Below are 11712 nucleotides of genomic sequence, written 5' to 3' on the forward strand. Positions count from 1 at the left end.
CCAGTAGAGTTGGATGACCATCTCAGTAACGCTTTCACTCTTAGCAAGCAAACTTGAGCCTAAACGTGCTCCTCTTCTTCGTATTTTCTCTATTTCGCTTGTCAGTCCTACATGGTACGGTCACAAACTGAGGAGCGATGTTCAAGTATTGGTGAAATGAGTGTTTCGTAAGCTGCCACCTTCGTGAGTGGGCAACACTTTCTTCCAAGGAATCTGTCTGGCATCTACCTTTACTGAGGTTAATTTTGTGTGATTGTATCACTTTAAATCGCTCCGTTCACATGCTTCCATATATTCAGTGGACCTAGCTGTCTCCAGAGATTGTCTGGCAATAACAACTCTTTGTAGCTATTTATGTGCAACACAATATATTTGTTTGTTTTGAGGGTTAACTGGTAATCTCTGCATTAAGCGTTGATTATTTGCAGGTCATCCTGCATTTTTGCTACAGTTTTCTAGCGTTGCCACTCTTCTATGGGCCTATACAACACTAGCATCCGCTAACAACCTCATTGAAATTCCGACGTTAGCCATCAGGTCGTTTACATACAGGGATTGGACAAAAATATGGAAACAGCAAAACTCAACACATTACCGCGCCTAATACGGTAGACGAGAACCGTTGGCAATCCAAACAGCTTTCAGTCCTCTGGGAATTGTTAAATTAGGTTCTGTGTGGGTTTAAAGGGTTTCTTATACTGTTCTTCCTGGAAAATAGTGACAGCGATTACGCTCACTTCTCTCCAAAGGCTCAATAAAATTGAGATCTGCTGACCGTGGTGGCTTGGAGAAACGCAACAGTTCAATCTCCTGCCCACAAAAGCAGTCCACGCTATCCGAGCTACGTGCACAGTGGCTCCTGTCGGCTTGAAACACAGCATCACCGCTGGGGAACAGACAATGTAGCATAGAATGGACATGATCACCCGGAATGGTCACAGAATCCTTTGCAATAACGCGACCTTGCAGAGTTACCATGGTGCCTGCCGTACCAGGGTACGGCTACCCATACCATCACCGAACACTCGCCATGTTTCACTCTTGGGAAATGAACTTGGCCCGAAGTTGTAGGCATTGTAAAACAAGACTCATCCGACCAGGTGAAATTCTTCCATTGCTCCACAGGCCATGTTTTATGGTATCGGCACCACCTTTTCTTGTTACGGGCATTTGCATCACCGATGTGTGGTTTTGGAATTTACCTCGCTACGCTATTCCATGTTTATGGAGTTCCCTTCGTATTACTTTGATGCTGTCAGGATCCTCGAGCGCGACATTCCGGTCTGCAGTGACTTTTCAGCTGACGTCCTCATATTTTTCCTCACAATCCTCTTCAATGGCCGTCTGTAGCGACCACTCAACACACACTATCGTCCGCATTGTGACGTAGCGGATGATGTTTTTCCACTCTCCCTGTACGCGGTGTCAATATTCGGTACCTTGCCTCTTGAGGTAGCAAAAACAACGGCTACCATAGTTACGGTAGCACCCCTCATATTAGCACCAATAATTTTCTCACTTTCGAATTCACTTAGCTCAGACAGAATGCATACGCACCTACACAGAATAATGTTCTGACCACGAGTGACACTTGCAACGTATTGAGAACATTTTTTTGGAAATTTGTGGTAAGGTCTTATGGGACCCAACTGCTGAAGTCATCAGTCCCTAAGCTTACTCACTACTTAATCTAACTTAAAGTAACTTACGCTAAGGATGACACACACACCCATGCCCAAGGGAGGACTCGAACCTCGGACGGGGGAGGCCGCGTGGGCCGTGACAAGGCGCCTGAGACCGCGTGGCTGTTGAGAACATTGCACAGGCGCCACTCGTGCTCGAATACAACAGCGCGGCCTTCAGGCTTGGCTACCATCTGCGTATATGTTCAGACATGCATTTCTCGCGGTGTTTCCATGTCTTTGTACAGCCCCTGTATATTGTGAACAGTACAAGGTTCATTCAAGTTCTAAGGCCCCCGATTTTTTTTCTAATTAACTACTCACCCGAAATCGATGAAACTGGCGTTACTTCTCGACGTAATCGCCCAGCAGACATACACATTTTTCACAACGCTGACGCCATGATTCCATGGCAGCGGCGAAGGCTTCTTTAGGAGTCTGTTTTGACCACTGGAGAATCGCTGAGGCAATAGCAGCACGGCTGGTGAATATGCGGCCACGGAGAGTGTCATCACCGAGCGAGGTGACGCAGTGGTTAGCACACTGGACTCGCATTCGGGAGGACGACGGTTCAATCCCGCGTCCGGCCATCCTGATTTAGGTTTTCCGTGATTTCCCTAGATCACTCCAAGCAAATGCCGGGATGGTTCCTTTCAAAGGGCACGGCCGAATTCCTTTCCCATTCTTTCCTAATCCAAGCTTGTGCTCCGTCTCTAATGACCTCGTTGTCGACGGGACGTTAAACACCAATATCCTCCTCCTCCTCCGGAGAGTGTCATCCATTGTCACAACTGACGAAAAGGAAGTCCCATTCGTGCTGTCGTTGCGCGTCAACATTGCTTGGCAACATGCCACACGGGCAGCCAGGTGGTCGTCCGTCAGCATTTGTGGCACCCACCTGGATGACACTTTTCGCATTTTCAGGTCGTCATGCAGGATTGTGTGCACAGAACCCACAGAAATGCCAACTCTGGAGGTGGTCTGTTTAACAGTCATTCGGCGATCCCCCAAAACAATTCTCTCCACTTTCTCGATCATGTCGTCAGACCGGCTTGTGCGAGCCCGAGGTTGTTTCGGTTTGTTGTCACACGATGTTCTGCCTTCATTAAACTGTCGCACCCACGAACGCACTTTCGACACATCCATAACTCCATCACCACATGTCTCCTTCAACTGTCGATGAATTTCAATTGGTTTCACACCATGCAAATTCAGAAAACGAATGATTGCACGCTGTTCAAGTAAGGAAAACATCGCCATTTTAAGTATTTAAAACAGTTCTCATTCTCGCCGCTGGCGGTAAAATTCCATCTGCCGTACGGTGCTGCCATCTCTGGGACGTATTGACAATGAACGCGGCTTCATTTTAAAACAATGCGCATTTTTCTATCTCTTTCCAGTCCGGAGAAAAAAAATCGGGGGCCTTAGAACTTGAATGCACCTCGTAATTGTCCTAAAATACTTCCTTGCCGTTCGCACGAAGTTACTTTTACGTCTGAAGAGTTTTCTCCGTTAAGAATGACATGCTGCGTCGTATTTTGTGTCAGGCCGCTGTGTCGAACGCCTTCAGGAGTCAAGGAACAATGTCACTTGTCGTCTCCACCCAAAACCGAGCGAAGTGGCTCAGTAGTTAGCACGCTGGAATGGCATTAGGAAGGACGACGGTTAAAACTCGCAACCAGCCATTCAATTTACGTTTTCCGTGATTTCCCTAACTCACTCCAGACAAATGCTGGGATGGTTCTTTTGAACGGCCACGGCCTATTTCCTTCCGCATCCTCGACACAATCCGAGCTTGTGCTCCGTCTCTGATGATCTCGATGTCGATGGGACGTTAAACCCCATCTTTCTTCCTTCTCCATCCAAAACCAATACGAGCTTGTGCTGTTGTCTTCCCCGTAATCTACTTTCTTCTTCTTTTTCTGTCTTCTCTTTTCTAATTCGAAAGTACACGTGTACAGCAAGTAATTCTAATTTTATCATTTTAGTCCTGCACACCCTATGGTTCAAATGCCTCTGAGCACTATGGGACTTATCTTCTTACGTCATCAGTCCCCTAGAACTTAGAACTACTGAAACCTAACCAACCTAAGGACATCACACACATCCGTGCCAAAGCAGGATTCGAACCTGCGACCGTAGCGGTCGCGCGGCTCCAGACTGTAGCGCCTAGAACCGCCACTCCGGCCGGCGCACACCTTATGTCTCTTCCTCTTTTGTTTGCAGATCACACACTTAGTTCGCTGCTCTGCCATCAATGTTGATTCCTTTGAAGTGCTATATTCGTTCAGCATCTCTTTGAAATTTCTGAAAATACTTTAAGCTTGGGAAAACGTCAAAAAGTTTTTTAATTAATTCAAACGTTATGTCTGGAAACACATGTAAAAGCCATCAATGATGGTGACAGATATCTGTGTATTCTTAACGACCAGAAACATCCTTATTGCTTTAATATGCGATAAAAAATTCAGGAAAGAATGCTATGACTTAGTATCTGTAAGAGGAAAGGAGAATTAAAAGACAAATTAGTGTTGTAAGCGATTCTATAAACATGGACAATGCCTCGTAAGCCACTCGCAGAGCATGGTGTCAGCCATTATAAGGGCGATTTAATTTCGGTAAGACTCATTGATCTCTGTGCACAGAACTAGCAGAACAACAAACGGAGGGCTTCGAGCCAATCTCTGGCACTTACGGATCACGTGGGCAAGCTGCCCGGTTACACGCCAGCACACGCACCTGTTTCCTGGCCACCAGCAACAGTCGCGACTGTGGAACCAGAAGACACGTGCTGCCTACTGTGCAAACATCTTCGGAGACATATCTGATCGAATTAACAGTAAAAAAAATAACCTCTCTCCGTTATTGCGAATTAGCCTAATTAGGGCCTAAGAACTTGACCTTTTACTGAAATCGCATGAAATCAATACTCTCTACCCGTTTATCACCATAACATCAGCAAGGCCAATAGAAATATTAATTCGGGAACAGTCAACTGAAAAAAAGTCATCTTTCCAGGCTACAAAAAATGTTTCCAGACATCACATGACATCACCGTCGCAATGCTCTGCTGCTTGGCAGAATGTATGTGGAGAACACTAAGAACCTTATCGTTAAACCATATCATCCCTGCACACATTAAACGTTGCAGGTATCAAGAAGTATAAGTAAAAGAAAATTTAAGAGAAAGTTGAGAAAATGTCAATAATGTCCAAATGAAACGGTAATACAAATATTATAGAATTAATGTTATTAAAATAGGTGCAAGTAAACTTTTGTGGGAATATGTCAGTTAGCTAGTTTCATGGTATATGTATCATTTGCACGATCAGTCGAAATTGCGTGGGACGAGTCATTTTACGTTCACATTACACATTCATATGTAAAAATGGCTACATGCTTACCTGTAAAAAGGTGAGTTACTTGTTATTACCTATGAGCTTCTGCACATTACAAGAGTAGAAATTATTCTACGGATTATAAGAAGTTGTCAAGGAGAAACATTTTCAGTTTGATTAGAAATCTGATTATGCTGTCTGTCAGTCCTTGTATATCATTGGGTAAGTGATCAAAAATTTTGGTGGCTACCACGTGCTCCTTTTCGGAAATTTTGGAAATTTATGGTAAGTTCCTATGGGACCAGATTGCGAAGGTCATCGGTCCCTAGGCTTACACACTACTTAATCTAACTTAAATTAAACTATGCTAAGGACAAGACCCACCCCTGCCCGAGGGAAGACGAACCTCCGACGGGGGGAGCCGCGCGAACCGTGACAAGGCGCCTGGACCGCGCGGCTGTGCTCCTTTTTGTGCTAAAGACTACCTTAATGTGGAGTAATAAATGTCACTTATTCTTCTGTTATTGTAGTTGTGCAGTCCTAAAGCATCGACTGAACACCGACCCGCACAGCGCCGCGAAACGGCATCAGGAAGGCTAGCTAACCAGCGTACCAATGGAAAGAGTAGGCATTGCCGCAGCTCCAGGAAGACAGCGCCCTCTGTCAACACTGACATAATCAGGCCCCAATCGCTTGTCTGCCCAGTTCGGTCACAAGCTTCGACAGCATCAGTATTAATAGGAAGATGATACTCAGCCTCCGTTCTGCGAATGGTAATAGTAGCTAAACTACTTGCTAGTAGGAGGCACAGGAACCACTTCATAAGGAAAGGTTTTGTTTACCTTCTTTCTAGAATTGAACGTCGTTCTAATATGAAAGTTTAATGAGTAGATCAGTTTTTGATTCTTGCCGCCGCCTACCGCAACTACGCTCCTTGTTTGTATCAGTGCTGACTCCTACAATAGCAATCACAACATCTGACACCGCGAATTCCGGAACCAACGCTTTCTTCTCTCCACGCCGCTCAGTCACAGCTTGTCACGAATATTACTCCTTTCAGAGGTGCATTGCTAATAACGGCTTTTTCTTTTTCCTTAGTTATGTACACTACTGGCCATTAAAATTGCTACACCAAGAAGGATTGCAGATGCTAAACGGGTATTCATTGGACAAATATATTGTACTAGCACTGACATGTGATTACATGTCGTCCGTGGTGGCCGAGCGGTTCTAGGCGTTTCAGTCTGAACACCGCGAGCGCTACGGTCGCATGTTCGAATCCTACCTCGGGCATCGATGTGTGTGACATCCTTGGGTTAGTTAGGTTTAAGTAGTTCTATGCGACTGATGACATCAGCTGTTAAGTCCCATAGTGCTCACAGCCATTTGAACCATTTGTTTTGTGATTACATTTTCACGCAATTTGCGTGCATAGATCCTGAGAAATCAGTACTCAGAACAACCACCTCTGGCCGTAATAACGGCCATCATACGCCTGGGCATTGACTCAAACAGAGCTTGGATGGCGTGTACAGGTACAGCAGCCCATGCAGCTTCAACACGATACCACACTTCATCAAGAGTAATGACTGGCGTATTGTGACGAGCCAGTTGCTCCCACCATTGACCAGACGTTTTCAGTTGGTGAGAGATCTGGAGAATGTGCTGGCCAGGGCAGCAGTCGAACATTTTCTGTATCCAGAAAGGCCCGTGCAGGACCTGCAACATGCGGCCGTGCATTATCCTGCTGAGATGTAGGGTCTCGCAGGGGTCGAATGAAGGGTAGAACCACGGGTCGCAACACATCTGAAATGTAACGTCCTCTGTTCAAAGTGCCGTCAATGCGAACAAGAGGTGACCGAGACGTGTAACCAATGGCACCCCATATCATCACGCTGGGTGATACGCCAGTATGGCGATGACGAATACACGCTTCCAATGTACGTTCACCGCGATGTCGCCAAACACGGATGCGACCATCATGACGCTCTAAACAGAACCTGGATTCATCCGAAAAAATGACGTTTTGCCATTCGTGCACCCAGGTTCGTCGTTGAGTACACCATCGCAGGCACTCCTGCCTGTGATGCAGCGTCAAGGGTAACCGCAGCCATGGTCTCAGGGCCGATAGTCCATGCTGCTGCAAACGTCGTCGGACTGTTCGTGCAGAAGGTTATTGTCTTGCAAACGTCCCCATCTGTTGACGTAGGTGTTACAAAGTTTCACCTTTATCTGTTTGGTCAGAAGTTTTACCTAGTGACGGACTGTAAGTCACTTCAGTTATTGTTTCATTGTTTTTCCACGCACGGCGCAGAAGCTGCAACGTTGGGCTGTGTAATTGTCACAGTAACAGTGCGAAATATTGTACCGGCCCACGTCAAAGTACGTACATCCTGAAGCCCTTTCTCGCCTTCCTGCCGGTCCTGATTCTGAATTCGATGCTACTGCCTCATCTTGTTATCAGATCGATGCGCAGGGCACTTAACTTTTATAGACTTTTCCACTGAACTACAGGACAATTGCACAGGCCATAGAAGCGGACCCTGACTTTAATCTTTCGTTGCACTATAGCCGTATTGCTTGGTTTCGTTCAGGGAAAAATATTCAGAATTCTTTTGTGCCCCGATATTTTGCTCGTCGGCATAGCCTCTCCGTCCAGCAGGGTGTGATTTTATTGCAAAATGACTCTGGACAGTCGCGTGTGTTTATTCCTAAAGCGCTGCAAAAAGATGTGTTGCGATTGCTCCGCCAAGGACAATGAGGAATTGTACGCACAAAACAGTCAGCGCGCCGGCACTGTGCTTGGCCGGGCACGGACGCCCACATTGAACAGATGACGTTAGTGTCGCCCTTTTACTGAAACTCAGTCGGCCCCGCCGTATGCGTTTTCATCTTGTTACTCCTACAGCCACAACCTACCAAACCTGAGCTCACTGTCACAATCCATCCTATTGGTAACCCCACTTACCTCAACAATTCTCCCTATCCAACTCCCAGTACTGAAGAAATTATCATTACAGTTGTCCTCTAAAACATCCGTTCACCGAGCGAGGTGGCGCAGTGGTTAGACACTGGACTCGCATTCGGGAGGACGACGGTTCAATCCCGCGTCCGGCCATCCTGATTTAGGTTTTCCGTGATTTCCCTAAATCACTCCAGGCAAATGCCGGGATGGCTCCTCTGAAAGGGCACGGCCGACTTCCTTCCGCATCCTTCCCTAATTCGATTAGACCGATGACCTCGCTGTCTGGTCTCCTTCCCCAAACAACCAACCAACCAACCAACCAACCATCCGTTCATTCCAGTGTCTACACACCCTTCAACACACCTCCTTTGCTGCCCACTCCATCTTCCAAGTCAACACCCAAGTTACCTACACTCAGAAACAGATGCTCTTCGTCTTCACCAACCTTGACACTCTTGTCTGAAACTCCTCAGGCCTCATCCACACAAACTAATCTTAATCCTTATAATAACGTGACAACAGTACAAAATCCTGCCCCGCAGCACTCGCTACCTCCCTTCCAATAAATATCTTTTGATGCATACCCCATACCAAATCCATACATTTATCCTCAATGAAACGTTCCTCCAATCCTATCACACCATACAAACCTCATACTATATATCCTTCGCCACAGAGATAACCCCCTTCCCCTAGCCAGAGGTGGAGTTGCAATTGGCCACAACAAGAACATGCTCCTTCGGTGACAACCCTTACACAACACTCCCACTTAACTTCTTATCGTTACCCTCTTCTCCAAACCCTAACCATTATCTGTGCCAGCATCTACATGCAACCTCATCACCCTATCATCTATGACTTCCCCACCCACATAGATCGTACCTTTCCCGTCTATATTATTGCTGCAGACTTCAATACCCTTAGTAGATCCGCCGCAAACTCCAGCGGTGGCATCCGTTTACCGACTCCCTGCAAGGTGACGTTCACGTGGCATACAGATATAGTGGTAAAACTGTAAGTCGAATTAATAGTATGAAGTACTAGCGTTGGCAGGATGCAAAGTACCGATGGATACGCAGCGTCGGTACTTAATGGAGCTGCACAGCGAGGCAGGTAAATACTGGCGGCCTGCCAGAACAGTGTTTCCATTACTTGGGGCGGACTGAATCTACAGCGGAAGCCTGGTGAGACAGCCACATCAGAACGGCCCATTAACACTGTTGCACCGTCTAACAGAGCTGAAGATAACCAACGAACATTCAGGTGTAATGGTTGCATCGTATACAACTCACGAAAACGAGATTATTATGGCTAATCTAACCTCTGATAGAACAACGGGGTCGAGTCCAACATAAATTCCGTATAGTGTCTTCAAATAAATCCAAGAACTAGTTCCTGATGAAGCACTCCTGCTCATTAAGTAATCGATGTGATTGGAAAATTGAATACGTATAAACGTATGTCAGATTCTTCCAGCGTGTCTAAAACAAAGACTACGAGGACTACGTGCGAAAGCTCAAGCCCACCAGATGTCGGGAACACAGTATCCTCCTTAGTTTTTAAATGTTGTCCCTGAGCACTAGCATTAATTGGACACGAATGCTCCGTCTATTTAGTAGAAAAATCCCTCCCCTTCTTAACTATATAGAAATTATCGCAATTACCACACTGTATCTTATACAGGGCGAACATTAATAAAACCGACAAACTGCAAGGACGGATTCCTGACTAGAAATGGAGGGGAAAAGGTCATATAGACTTATGTCTGGAAATGGATGGTGTGCTTGGAACGACAGGACATCGTCGCAGAACACAGAAAAAAGAGGTGCATCACATCCACGTCACAACAAATGTTCAAAGTGACGTCCGTGAGTTTTGAGGTGACAGGGATAGTGGTGGATGTCATGCAGGATACACGATAATCCAACTTTGGCTTACACCATGTTGGCAGGTCACCTGCCTGGAGCTTGTGCTAGGGTTCGTCAAAACATGCTATCGAACCCGGTCCTCCAAATCTGGTGTACGCACAGTCCGCCGCCTCCCTGTACATTTGTCTCTATGAAATGACCCATCATCACACAAACGCCCAAAAAGGGCTTGAAATATTGTGGGATGTGGTTGGTGTCTGTGAGGGTACCTGTTTTGGTAGAGCCGTGCTGAATCTCGACCGTTTCCCTCTGCTTGGTCGTACACAAACGCCATCTCGGCAAGTTCCCGACTTGACTACCGGACAATTCTCCTGCTTACAGCACACTGCGTCAATCTCACAGCCTGCACCACACAAGAAACACGCGGCACGTCGTCAGAGGAACTGTTATTAGTCAGCCACATCTACCGTGTCAACGATGCATTTCTGGACACATGTTCATAGGATCTGTTTTCCTCCATTTTCAGTCAGTAATCCTTCCTGCTGCTTGTCTTTTTTATTAATGTTCACCCTTTATATACCCGGTTTACCAAAAGTACTTCTTGGTTTCTGTCCTATGTCACACCTTAATCGCATGTGTAAATTACCTCTGGTCTTAAACAAAGCGTTGATATTAGCCTCTTTCAAAACTTTCTCAATTCTTTCACAGTCTGGACCATTGTAAATGAGACTAAAAATACGACCTTTTTATCCTTTTTTTAATCATTTAGGATTTCATCTTCTTTATAGAATAAAACAGTTTACGAACACAATTAGCTTACAGTCATTTGATAGTCCTTGTATCTTTCCTCATGACTTACATGTAACTTCAAAATTCTGTGTACCATGGAGCGAAGATACACCTCATCCTAGGTGCTCAAATGACATGAATCTTTAATTATAACATCGGTGCAAGCAAATTTACGAAATACTCCGAAAAGAAGGTTATTCACTTTCCTAGTAATAAAGAGATCTAAGTAATTTAATGAATAATTCACTTCCTCTACAAAAGTGAATTTAATGTTATGATACATGGAGCTGAAGTGGAAACAAAATTTGTAAATATCCTAATCACATCCTTCATAGATTAATAATGTCATTTACATAACGATGACATATTTTAATTGTTGGCATGAACTCTGAACTGGATTCAAGAATGTGCGTTCCAAGAGATTGCCAAAAATATCTGCCAGTGTACCAGAAAATGAATTACACATAGCCAAGCCATTTGGCAGTGAGTAGGGTTTATTACTAAAGGTAAAGGCATTGAAAGATAAAGACGGTTCCAGTAACTCAGTCAGATCAACAACCTCACCATGGGAAACCATATTAAGGGCCAATAAATTATTTCTAACTACATCAAGAGTTTTATTACACTACTGGCCATTAAAATTGTTACACCACGAAGATGACGTGCTACAGACGCTAAATTTAACCGACAGGAAGAAGATGCAGTGATATGCAAATGATTAGCTTTTCAGAGCATCCACACAAGGTTGGCGCCGGTGGCGACACCTACAACGTGCTGACATTTCCAACCGATTTCTTATACACAAACAGCCGGTGTCAGGCGTTGCCTGGTGAAACGTTGTTGTGATGCTTCGTGTAAGGAGGAGAAATGCGTACTATCACGCTTGCGACTTTGATAAAGGTCGGATTGTAGCCTATCGCGATTGCGGTTTATCGTATCGCGACATTGCTGCTCGCGTTGGTCGAGATCCAATGACTGTTAGCAGAATTTGGAATCGGTGGGTTCAGGAGGGTAATACAGAACGCCGAGCTGGATCCCAACGGCCTCGTATCACTAGCAGTCGAGATGAC

Source organism: Schistocerca serialis, chromosome 6, assembly GCF_023864345.2.
Source record: "Schistocerca serialis cubense isolate TAMUIC-IGC-003099 chromosome 6, iqSchSeri2.2, whole genome shotgun sequence".
Taxonomy (NCBI): domain Eukaryota; kingdom Metazoa; phylum Arthropoda; class Insecta; order Orthoptera; family Acrididae; genus Schistocerca; species Schistocerca serialis.